This window comes from Felis catus, chromosome D3, assembly GCF_018350175.1.
Source record: "Felis catus isolate Fca126 chromosome D3, F.catus_Fca126_mat1.0, whole genome shotgun sequence".
Lineage (NCBI taxonomy): Eukaryota > Metazoa > Chordata > Mammalia > Carnivora > Felidae > Felis > Felis catus.
This window is the reverse complement of record NC_058379.1, coordinates 48,312,000-48,325,034: the sequence shown is the minus strand read 5'-3', so window position 1 is coordinate 48,325,034 and position 13,035 is coordinate 48,312,000. Positions and strand designations below refer to the sequence as shown.

Sequence of the window (13,035 nt, the reverse complement as noted above, 5' to 3'; positions counted from 1 at the left end):
AGTCCCCAATTCATGGGGCTTCTAGGAAATTCCATGTTAAGTGTTACTTGATACTATTATTATTGTAATTATTATTATCCCTCAAATATGTTAAGATTTATCCCTTTTGTTGTACATATATACATCTAGACTGTAGCTTCTATCTTCTTCTCCACACGTGTTTATCTGTTCCTTTAGTGAGGGATGTCCAGATTGCCTCTAAGGTCCCACTGCCACCCATGTCTGTGCACATATCCCCTGGGCTTGCAGTTTTTGCTGGGCTTTCTGGGGTTTTCCTTAAGCAAGTATGCATTAGCCAGTAATGATTGGAGACTTTATCTCTGCCTTTCTAAGCTTCTCTTGCTTCTAATAGTGCCTCCTTCTAGGTTATCTGCCCATCCACCCAGACCACCACTTCCAGCAGGTTAAGCTGAGGGCTTTATCACCTGAGCTGGGGATGCCCCGAGGCAAGAATGCCACTGAATCACCAAACTGGCCCAACTCAGTGGAAGTTTTCAGGAGTAAACACTTCTCAAGTTTTTGTCTACCTTTGGTTATTTTCCGGTGACTTGAAATGATTATTTTGATGAGGTTGTTCAGTTTTACACTTATTTTTGTGACGGGCGCTCACCTGATCTTCTCACACCGCCATTACTGGAACATTTGCTCCTGGAACCCAATCTCTGTGCCATAAAGAAGCATAGGGACCATGCTTTGCTGCCGAATCGCCCCAGAGTTTGAGTCTTCCCAGTAGAGGTCCCAGACACTGTGGAGCAGAGACGAGAGACCTCGGTTGTACCCTTTCCAGACTCCTGCCTTGAGGATGTAATAAAATGGTCTTTGTTACTAAGTCTCAGGTGATTGGTCATGCAGCAATAAGTTGAGTAGCTTAGTATGGCGCTTCGCACATTTTTCATAAAGCAATGGGCATCTGGAGATAGGACTGCAGGCTCCTTTTCTAACGTCATTTAATAAGGAAATCAGATTCCATTTTGCATGTTTCTCTTACAGCATTGTCTTCAATATAGAACCTACTTGCCTGAATGCTTTGTAGAGTTATATTGCCACTCCGTTTGATTTGTAATACAAATCCGACTTGTTCTCAATACTACTGAAAAATCCAAAGGAAGAGAACATGTTTTCAATTATTTGTGAAACATCTTCATTTTGCTGGAAAGAATTACTCCAAAATTCAAGTCTAATTTTTGCCCCAGAAGATCTGTTGTAGGAAAGAATGTCCTGGGCTGGGAAACCAAAAACCCTGGACTGGAGTTTGATTGCATGACCCTGGACCAGTCACATCAATTCTGTAAGTCTCAGTTTTGCACTAAAGTGCAAAGCTTTTTGACGGGGCAATTTTAAGAATCCTTCCAGTGCTAGCATTTAGGATTAGTTCTCAAAGGCCTGAGAACTTTTTAAATATTCCTGCCTTTTTGACAGAATTTGGCACCATCTTCCAAAATTTAATATTAGCACAGTCTTTGGCTTAAGAGTTTCCCCTTTAGGTATCTAGCCAACAGAAATTCTTGCCTCTGTTTACTGAGATAGTTCACAGTGTTCATGACAGGATTGTTTGTAATAAGAACACGTTAGAAACAACCTTAAATCAATAGGGAAACGACCCAATAAATTGGCGATACATCCAATTGTTCAATGCCATGGAACAATTAAAAGGTCAAAAGAGGTCTGTAGGTTCCAACACAGAAATCTTGTCAGTACATAACGTGAAGCAAAAGAATTTCAGGGCAACACATTTAAAAGGGTCTCGTTTTTGTAAACTTAAGCAAACTCAAACCATTTATTTGTGTATATAATGAGGGATTGGAAGCAAATCTAACAAACGTCATGAGTTGTTTTTTGTCTTTGACCATTTTCCAGTGATCTAAAGTAGTTGTTTTCAGTAAAGTTGTCCAGTTTTATATTTAATTCTGGGAAGAGGATGCCCCCCATTTCTCCATGCTTTGGCGGGGGGATAGTGAGATGGGTAGGGAGGGGGAGAAAAAGGGTGTTCACAATTTAGACAGTTCTGTATTGTTTAAATTTTTTTATAGGATGGTATTCGTGTATTTCTTATGCAATTAAACACATGTATAAAAGTTTATCATCTGTTGTGAATTTCATTGTTCCTTTCTGAAACCAAAGTTTGGTTCAGAAAAAAGAATTTCTAAACATTCATGAAGTTCCTGTTTGCCTGGAAGGAACAACAAAGCAGGAGCAGCCGCCAGGGTCGAGAGCATGTTGCCAGCTGAGTAAAACAGCAGGGGGACCGGCTGGTGACCAGATTTGCCCACCCCAGTGCAGGTGCCACTGCTGTTAATAAGAATTACTATTTACTTTTTTTTTTTTTTTAAAGAAAGTTGGGAGATGGGGGACTAATAGATCGTCTGTCGGTAGCAAAAAAGGAAGTGAATATGACCCAGTTATTGAAATGAAACACAGAACACTCTTCCTTTGACTATTCCTTTTGTTGTTTGACTTCAAAATACAAGACCTCAACATTGCAGGATAGGAAGAGGGAGCGATCCCAGTGAAGCTCCTGTCTGGTGTTTAATTAAACTGTAATAATGTAGTAAAATAAATTAAACATCAGTGAAATTACAAGTAACATTGGGTGTGGACTGGGATGTTTTAAAATGATGGATTCATGAGAGTATTTTATCTAGACAAACTGAAAATGTCCCAACCTCACCATTTTTAATCCTTTCTTGAAAACACTCTAGTGCAAGCTATCTTTGTTGAAGGTATGTTGTCAAAGATTGAGAGAATTTAATTTGAGTTATGGAAGCCAAAGACTGTAAATGAAAGAAATTATAAAAACATACTTTAGAATTGGGTCTCAAATATTATATTCTAATATGGTATATTAATATATTTAATATATCATACTAAAATTATATTAATCATTTAAACATATGAAATATCTTTTACATTTTGTTACTTTCCCTTTGTATTTTATTTCATAGTGGCCTCCTTAATTAATATAGCTGTAATCACGACATCGTGACTTATTTTTCTACCCACCTATTGTAAATACACCTTTGTGTTTGTACCGGTACTAGTATCCAGATACTTACCACTGGCACCCACTAGGGGTCATGCTGCTTACACGGGGAAGTACCGATTGTAGTACGGGTATTGTTACTGTGGCCGGAAGCAGAATCCTCAGAATCACTGTCATTCCTCAGAATCACTGTCATTCACATTTCTCTACAGAAGAAAAAGCACTTTGTTTTTCCTCCTTCCATTGGTACTCAGGGCTTCTGTCCTCTGAAGAGGGAAACTTATTTAAGGAATCATGACAATATAGATGTGAGACGGATGTCAGTGGAGCCAGAAGCCTTCTGTTGTAGGGAGGCCTGGGAAAAACGGGGTCCTGTCTGAGAGCGAATATTAAATAGGCCAATAGAAGCAGAGGTGAGGATGGAGCAGTGTTTAAGAGCGCCACCTTCTGGTTGCGTTGAAATCCTGGTTCTTCTCCTTGCTAACCTTGGTCTTCCTCTGGGTTCTCATTTGTAGGATGGGAATCATGCTACCTCCTTCAGGGACAGGTATAAGAATTAAATGCTTGTCCGGTGTCAGGCATATAATCAGGATTCAGATAATGTGAGCTGTTGTTATTATCCAAAATAATTATCTTCTCTTTGTAATTTCAAAGTAGCCCATTTTTTTTTTTTTTTAACTAGCCAAATTTCTAAGAAAGATTTCTTATCATTTAGTTTCTTTTCGGTGTTCTTAAGATGAACAGATAGAGACATTTATCTTTATCCTTTTCTTTTGAAAAAATTTTCCCTTTGGAAGATAGTGTATTAATTAAATAAATATTTGAGCAAGAGACTTACTGTGCAAGGGACTGGGGAACAAAGGTGAAATACAGATGGCTTCTTTTCTTCTCTTAACAACAACAACACAACAACACAAATGGCTGCTCCAGTAAGGAAGAAAAGACATATTTGCAAAAAGCTAGATTCAAGCCAATACCTCATCAAAATTCTAAGGTGTATAAATATGAGTAATGTGACATAGATTTGTTTGGTGGAAAGCATGTGTCTTTAAGTTCAGCAGCAAAGGTTTCATTCAAACAAGCTCTTTGAGGAAGGAGCCCTCGTGCACTATGGGTAGGAATGCAAACTGGTGCAGCCACTCTGGGAAACAGGATGGAGCTTCCTCAAAAATTAAAAATGGAGCTACCATATAATACAACAATCCTACTTCTGGGGTTTATCTAAAGGAAATGAAATCACCATCTTAAAGAGATATCTGTACCCCCATGTTTATTGCATCATTATTCACAATAGCCAAGATATGAAACACCTACATGTCTCTGGATGGATGAAGGGATAAAGAGGTGATATATACATCCCATGGAATATTATTCAGCCCTAAAGAAGAAAAAAAATCCTGCCACTTGTGACAGCAGAGATGAACTTGGAGGGCATTACTCTGAGTGAAATAAGCCAGACACAAAAAAGACAACTACTGTATAATCTCACTTCTATGTGAGAGCTAAAAAATCAAACTCATAGAACCAGAGAGTAGGATGATGGTTAACAGGGGCTGGAGGGTAGAGCAAATAGGGAGATGTTGGTCAAAGGGTGCAAACTTTCAGTTAGAAGATGACTGAGTTCCGGAGACCTGATGTACAGCCTGGTGACTATAGTTAATACTAACGTAGCGAATACTTGAAATTTGCTAAGAAAGTACATCTCAAGGGTTCTCTCCACAAACACAAAAAATAATAAATATGTCAGGTGATGGATATGCTAATTAACCTGATTGTGGTAATCATGACACAATGTACATAAAAATCAAAATATGATATTGTATACCTTGAATACATACAACTTATATTTGTCAACCCATGCCTCAATAAAACTGGGGGGAAAAGAAATTCTGTCAGCCTCAGTTTCATCATCTGTTAAATGAGGATAATAACATCCGCCTTGTGGGATCGTGTGGGGATTAAACGAAACAGTTGTAAAACAGCAAACGGAGCTATAGTCTGTTTCCTTTCTTCATCTGAATGTCAAGGTGTGTTTTTCTCTGACTTTCTTCAAAGACAAGGAAATGTTTTTGAGAGAGGTGTTGTTTCTCTTACTATGGGAGTTTAGAAAGAAAATGCCTCATCGGGAAATTAGGAAATGCTTCACCAACTAGGTGTATTTGAATTGTGCCTTAAAGTTGTGTAGGATTTTAATGGGAAAAGCTAGAAGAAAGACTATTATAGGTGTGCGTATGACATTTAAAGACTTGGAAGCATCTCGGTTTCCCATAGAGCCCAGAATAGTGCAGTTTGGCTGGAATTATGATACATATAGGGCAAGGGTTGGATGGAGTTGAACTGAAACCTAGGGACATATCATGGAAGGCCTTAAGTGTCAGGCTAAGGAGTTTGACCTCTTGGTGAAGAAATGAAAACAGATGGACATCAACTGTAGAGAACAGAGATTTGGGATTTTGAAAGAAAATCTTTGCAGGTGGGATTAAGATGGGAATAAAATTACTCTTGTGCATGTGTGTATATTATATAATATATTCAAATTTCATATATATTTACGTATTTTTCCCCTTTAGTTGCACAGAACATCTTTTACCTGAACCCTTGACCCTACAGGATTCCTGGAAACTAAACTCTATTACCTATATGTAGTTCATATGCCAACATGTCGCCTTCTTAGGGTAAAAGTGATAGGTTCTAGGGAGTCAGAAGCCATCAGGGGCCACACCAATGAAAACAGCAAGCCGTTCAGTTTCCACACATGTGTTCAAACTGGAAACAAATCAACTTCTGTCCTGGGCCAGGTGTAACCAGGGTCACAGAAGTTCTTACTGTGATACAATGTTCCTTATACTACCACACCGTAAATGACTCTTCCTATCAGATGAGATCAAGTTAAAATGACATTTCAGGGGCACCTGGGTGGCTCAGTCGGTTAAGCATCTGACTTCGACTCAGGTCATGATCTCACGGTTTGTGAGTTTGAGCCCCACATCTTGCTCTCTGCTGTCAGTGCGGATCCTGCTTAGGATCTGTCTCCCTCTTTCTCTGCCCTTCCCCTGCTTATTCATTCTCTCTCTCTCTCTCTCTCTCTCTCTCTCTCTCTCTCTCTCCCCAAATAAATAAATAAACTTAAAAAAAATGACATTTCAAGTGAGAGAAAAAATGCACGCATGGCCCTTCAGTCACTCTGATGTGAAAGTGTTGTTTACCAAAAGAAAGAAAGAGACTTCCTAGTCATGTGGTTTGGGGATGAATTTCAAAATCCCATTTGCACTTATTCTGCACTGCACTCTATTTATTCTGGAGACAAAGGAGAATGAAATTCTTGGAAGAAACTTTTTAAAATCCCACTATGGGTAGCTGGTAGATCACAGCGCTAGAAATACCAACAAAAGTAATATGTTGATTCATAATGATTTATTCTCTGTAGTTTTGGGGGCCTCTTCTGTCATCTCAAACCTCAAGAAGGGAAGAGAAGAAGTTAGTTATAAGACGAGGAATTCCCATACTCATTACTTCTGCCCACTGATTTCAGCTGTATTTATGGGGACAGCTTTGCTAGGTAAAACTGTGCAATCAAAGTGGAAAACAGCTTTGGAGGCAATTAAAATAGGAGACCAGGTAAAAAGGAAGACTTTTTTTTTTTTTAAACACCAGATATTGAATGCCTACTTTCAAATTATTAGGGTTTTTTTTTTTAAAGGTATGCACTTGTGTGTGTCTATGTGTGTGCTTTCTTCAAGGTAAACGAGTATCACCACAGACGGGTATGTTATTACTTTATAACCCCCAGTGAATATTACTCAGACAGGCTATATTCCGTTGCTGTATGCGTGAACACAGTATTGCGGTTGGGGGTGGTATACAAGCATGTGAAGCTGATGGGCTTGAAAGGCTCCTTAATGTGTGCAGTTCTTACTGGACATCGGGTGGCATTTGGAACGGAGGGTATTGCGAAGCAGGAATAGCAACAATATCAACGATATGTAAGTATTGGGAGAGTTTATAAAATCCCTTCACGTGCATTACCTTAACAGCTGTACCCTTCAGTGGAGCACACTGAAGCAGGAAAGAAAAAAAAAAAGATGTTAAGGCACCTTGCAAGGATACCCACTAACCTGATGGCTCACTTGGGATTTTAACAATAGTTGAAGGTGTTCTCTTACTTTGAAAAAGAACAAAAGGATTTGTTGAGATCGGCAGAACCTATTCTCTGGAGTGTGCAATTTACAGTTTACCAACTAGTTCATTTAAAATTAAGTACCTGTACCACAGATGAAAACGATGATAAAGTGCCAGTGAGATCAACTCTAGCCTCTCTTCGCTAGGGAACCGGCAAAACTCTCCGTGGAATAGAGCTCTGGCCACATTCCCTCCTCTGCATCATTGGCTGATCCTTTGTGCCTCTCATTTCCTGCATCCCAGTCCATTCATCTGCTTAGATGAGGGGAGATGTCAAGAGGAGATACAGAGATCTCAGGTTTTCTGATGCCAACCACTCAAAGTTCAGAACAAGTGGAGAGTTTTCATAATTATGGAATAATGAGTCTAGTGATTGTACTTCCCAATTGGCTGGAGCCTTGCTTCATGCAACACCTTAGTAAATTCACAGGATCTCTTAACTAGAAATCTGGCGATCAGAATTTCACGCCTTCTTCTCCTATCCCCGGCACTGACACTATTTTCTACCTGGCCATCATGGTACTCCACATCACCACAAGCTATGATGATGTATTCTGCAGGAATATTAACAAGGTGGTCCAAAGTCGTGGCATTCTGCAACATCATTTTTACTACCTTAACCTTGAGAGTTTCAATAATCCTATTTTGCTTCTCTGCAAAAAAATGGCCTGTATGTGCCAGGCCCCTGGACCACAGTAGGAAGTAACTTAAGTATTGCTGCAGTCTCTCAACTGAAAGGTCCTGTGTCTGCTGCTGTTTACAGTGAATTTTGTTTGAATCGAGGAAGGCTTGGCCCAGGCTGACACTTTACGATAAAAAAGTATTAAGAGTTGTCTTGAGCCTTATGAATTTAGGAAACTTTCTTTAATAATTTGATTTTTAGCAAGGGAGAGTTTTAGATAATCTAGCCTTGGGTGTTGTTTTTTTTTTTTTTAAAGTGAAAGTGCAGAAACAAATCTTATTTGTTTTTGAGAGTTAAATGCATTATTGAGAACAGAGATGCCTCTGAAAGCCAGTGGGTTTACTTCCCTTCTCGGGCAATAGACTAATCCCTCAACTCCACTAACTATTTGCTATAGAAAAACTAATTTCACTTCTGCCAATAAAGTTCTTGGACAAGTTTGATTTTCTCTTGATGAAAATTAATATTCTCTCTGTTTGCCCCTGCTCTTCTCTTTGCTAAGATACAGTAGAGGCTTAGATTCTCTCACCCAGCTCATGATCAGGCCATATTTGTCCACAAAGAAGCTGGAAATTCCAGGTGGGCTGACCTTTCCACGGTATTATGCCACGGATGGGTTTAAACTATGTATTTTGAATGCCTTATATTCAGTAGGTGAGATGTTTTGAAGATGGATTTTTATAGACATGCAAAGATGCGTTGAACAACAAAATACCAACCTTTGCCTCATTTTTTGTCCCTAGTCTTTGCACTAGAACTTTTTTTGTCCTTGGCATAGGGAAAAAACATTTTAATAGAATACTAAAAAAAAGAGGAGGGGGGACCCCTCATGAGACTGAGGTTTACATTGTACTCACATTTTTGTTTTCTATTTTGTAAGAAAAGAAATTGATGTTGCCTGTACTTAGTGGTGTCTGGGGCTCCAAAAATTTCAGGGGATAGTTACTCCATTTCATTTATGGGCTGAGGTTTTTGCTTTTGTTTTTGAAAGTCACTGCAATTGAAGAAGATTTAAATTCATGCACAAGCAAAAACCAATTGTGTTGAACAATTACCAGTAAATAGATTTTACTTGACTCACAATAGGCTACCAGTTGTTTACCAATGGCTTACCCATTAGGATATTTGGGGGTTGGTGGCAGAGTAATACGGGGCCGCATTTTCAGATAAGATGTGCTTGCTTTCTTCTTGTTTTAAATGTTTATTTTTGAGAGAGCTCAGGAGCCGGGGAGGGCAGAGAGAGAGGAAGACAGAGGCTCTGCACTGACAGCAGTGAGCCCGATGCGGGGCTCGAACTCATGAGCCATGAGATCATGACCTGAGCCAGTTAGATGTTTAGCTGACTGAACCAACCAGGCGCCCCGATAGGATGCGCTTTCTAGGGAGGCAGTACCTCACAGGAGAGCAATTCGGTGAGAGCAGACCTGAGTTTGGTCCTAACTCAGGCACCTGCTGGCTGTATGATCTTGACATATTTTTTATTGCCTCTCACTTGCTCTCCTCTTTCTCTGCGTTAATTTTCTTCTTAGCACTTATCACCATCTGCTCTACTGTACATTCGTTTTTAAAATACGTGTTGTCTGTTTCCCCTACGTACCCTGAATTAGCTCCATGAGAGCAGGGACTTTGCCTGTTTCAAATTTTGCAGTATTCCCAGGGACTATGAGAGTGCCGAGCACACGTAGCACATGTTGAATGAACATCTGTTGAATGAAAGACTGTCAACTGGCAATAATAATCCTGCTTTGCTGGGGTGGTGGGGTTAGACACAGGGTCTGTACAGCCACTAGCCAAGTGGCCAGTACACAGACGTATTTGTGAAATATTTATTCCCTTTACCATTTCTCCCAAGTCTCACCCCCTCTGGATCCCCTTGTTTTGAAAATCCCTAACTTTTAGATATCCAGCATTCAGGTGGCCCTTTCAAATCCTTTTCTCAGGGGAGTATTTGATAAGAAATCTGACACCTAGGGTGAATTTAAACCAAGAGATTACCCCTTCCAGGAATATATACTTTTTAAGCCTTATTTCTAACTGTGGAATAAAGTGAACTGATCCTCGTGAAAAGAATCTCGGGTATTAGCTAAATAGGTGGAAGAGGGCAGGAGACGGATGGAAATGCCAGGTGTCCCTGAAATCATACGATCTTGGTGGTCTCCTCCTCTGCCTGTGAACAAGGATGGCCCAGAGGGAGTCTCAAAATTGTTGACTGGTCTCAGCGTCTACGATAAGATCAGGTGAGCATGCCTGGTGCTGTGATGGGTTCTGTACCGTGGGAAAAGCTCTTGCGTGTGAATTGGGAGACTTGAGTTCTCGTCTTAAGTCTTCCATGAATGAGCCTGGAAACATACACATATTTCATTTGGCAAAATGTATGCCTGCAAGTGAAAAAGCAGTGATAATCTTCAAGACCTTCAGCTAAGGCAGGACAGCACGACTGTGTGCTTGATCTGTTTCCACTGGGTTATTTGGTTTAGTCATGACTTGACCCAAATCTAGATGGTATCTAGCTGCAGGTAAACTGATGATTTTTAATGACTTTTCGGTGTGTTGATGATTAGTAAGACCTGTTTATTTGAGAAAATTTGGAAAATAAAGAGAAGTATAGAGAAAATAACAAATAGTACTTATAATCCCACCATCAAGATATAACCATTATGAGCATTTCAGTGCCTTTCATTCCACACTTTCCCCCTCTACCTCTATCTCTAATCTATGCCCCTATCTATACCTATGTTTTTGTAGATCATAAACATCAATGTGTTTTTGTCCCCACTTAACATATTATGAACATTTTCTTGTATAATAATTGTTCTTCAGAATCATGATTTTCTTGAAGGGCATAACTTATGTTTACACCATTATTTATTTAATCACTGCAATTGCTGTATAGTTTTTAAAGTTTGTTTCCAATTTTTACTGTGACAAATAATGTTAATATGGAATCCTGGATTTTCCACCAAATCAAGACTTCCTTAGCAAATGATATCATCATTTATTCAGCTGCTCACATCAGACATCCTTTCCCTGATTTAAAGTCCACTTCCTACCCATCACTAGTCACTAGTTCCCGCTCCAAAATATATCATCAGCCTGTCTCTCCTCCCTGTCTCCATGGATCCAACCCTGGCTTGCACCTGCTCTACTGCAGCAATTGCTTAATGGCTCTCTCGACTGCTCCCCATGTCCCTTCCCGTCCATTTTCCATGTGGGCTTTGAAACACATAAACTAGGTCATGCTAGTTCCCTGCTTCGGAACCTTCAGTGGCTTCTTCCTGCACTTGCATACAATTCAAAGTCCTCCAAGCCCTGTAGGCCCTACATGACCTGACTTCTGGCCCCCTTTCCAAGTCAACCTGACTTGACTGCATGCCATTCTATTTCTCTTTCCTGTTTCCTAACCATATTGGCCTTTCATCATTTCCTAGGCATGCCATGTACTGCTCTTCATTCTTCAAGGGTGTTGCATCTGCTGCTCCCTTCCCTTGAAGGCCCTCAACCTTGCTCTTTCCTTGACTGGCTCCTTCTTATATGTCATGTTTGGACTCCGCTGTCATTTCCTGAGGTGGAACTCTTCTAACTCACGTTGTCTCCAGCACTACATTTTATCACAACACAATGCTGCTTTCCTTCATAGACCTTTTTGCAATTGATAATTACTTATTTATTTTTCATCATCCTAATCTCAAAGAATTAATAAACTATACATGGACAGGGGCCATTTCTGTTTTATGCACTTTTATGGCCCCAAAGCATAGCCTGATGCTGGGGGACTGATAGGCTCTCAAATCCTTACAAATGCAAAACCTCATTTAATAATCTCCCAGGCTCGAAGTTGAAATATATTTTTTGCCAAAATATTAGAACAGGTAATGACAGATACTCCCAGTATTGGTAAGGGTGTGGAGAAATGCACATTTTAATAAATTGTTACGAGGTGTAAATTGCTACAACATTTCTGGAAGGTAATTTTGTAACATGTACCAACATTTAAAAAATTCGCAATTGCCTGCATAAGGATATTTACTAGAATTATTTCTGGTAATGAAGAAAGAGAAATGATTGACCGCTCCAAAAGAAGAACAAATCCACGATGGTAAATCCATGATGGTGTATCCGTGTAAGAGAACCCTGTACTGTGCTTCAAATTGGTGGTGTAAATCTGTCCTCACCGACTTTGCGGGACCTCCCACCATATTGTTAAGGGGGAGAAGTAGGGGACTAAACAGGAGCTTAATTCCATTTGGGCACCAGGTGAATATGTATTATAGATAGACACAGAACGTCTTCATGATGGTTATCACGGGAATACTAACAGTGGGCATAGGTGGCTGGTGAACTTCCTGGCAGTTCTGATTTTTTTCTTTAAACTTTCCTTCCTCTTTCTTTGTTTAAACTATGAGAACTTATGCTAAGATATGAATATAATAAGGAAAAGATAAAGCTATTTTTTGTTTGGTGGGGGGAGGGAAAGAAAAAGAAAAACCTCTTCACCGTAAGTCTCCATTTCCAGTCCCAAACTATGTGCTTAGGATACAGAGGCAAGAAGGCCATTGCTCTGGCCTCCTGTGAGCTCGGTCTGGAGGAGATGGCAGAGAAATAAGAATCATGGGCCAGGGCAGGGGAACGATGGAGACAGAGGGGTCTGTGCAGCACCCAGAGGGCACTGCCCCCTAGCCCGCTGGCGCCCCCACGATTGCACTGTGGGACTTTGGGCTCACGGCTTCTCCCTTTAGGTTGCAATTTTCTTAGTTGAGAAATATGAGTAGACCTCTGGATGATCTCTAAACATCTTTAGGCTTTAAAATTCTTCCACCGTCTGAAGGTTTAAATTTGAAGAGCAGCTACACATTTCCAAAGCCCGTGTTCTACCTCTGCCAGCAGACTCCCGGACCACACTTAATCCATTGTTCTGTTCACTTGAAATTAGAACCACAGCCACTGCCTCTCACCAGCCCTCCTCCTGTGGTGGGGGAGGGAGAGCCGATTAAAATAAGATCTATCTGACAGAAATGAAAAATCCTGGGAAGAACCAACCACATGACATCCTTTGCTGCCTAGGAGCTCATTTGAAGCCGTTATAGGGTAGCTTAGGTGTGTGAGTTCAATGCTTGAGACCAGACTGGGGAGGTGAAGTTTTTACTAACAAGGTTTTATGAAATCTATGAGATAGTTGCAAGGCTCAGGATGTTTC

General features: G+C 40.2%; 1 long non-coding RNA gene across 2 annotated transcripts in view; it reads left to right on the top strand.

The window, feature by feature from the left end:
* The window catches only part of LOC123381293, a 312,463-nt gene that overhangs the window by 1,012 nt on the left and 298,416 nt on the right, over positions 1-13,035 (top strand). Inside the window, exon 2 of one of the 2 annotated variants that reach the window (XR_006588130.1) lies at positions 353-1,288. The exons of the other annotated variant lie outside the window; for it this stretch is intronic. This is a non-coding gene — a long non-coding RNA (uncharacterized LOC123381293). The remainder of the gene's footprint in view (positions 1-352; positions 1,289-13,035) is intronic. 2 annotated transcript variants of the gene reach the window in all.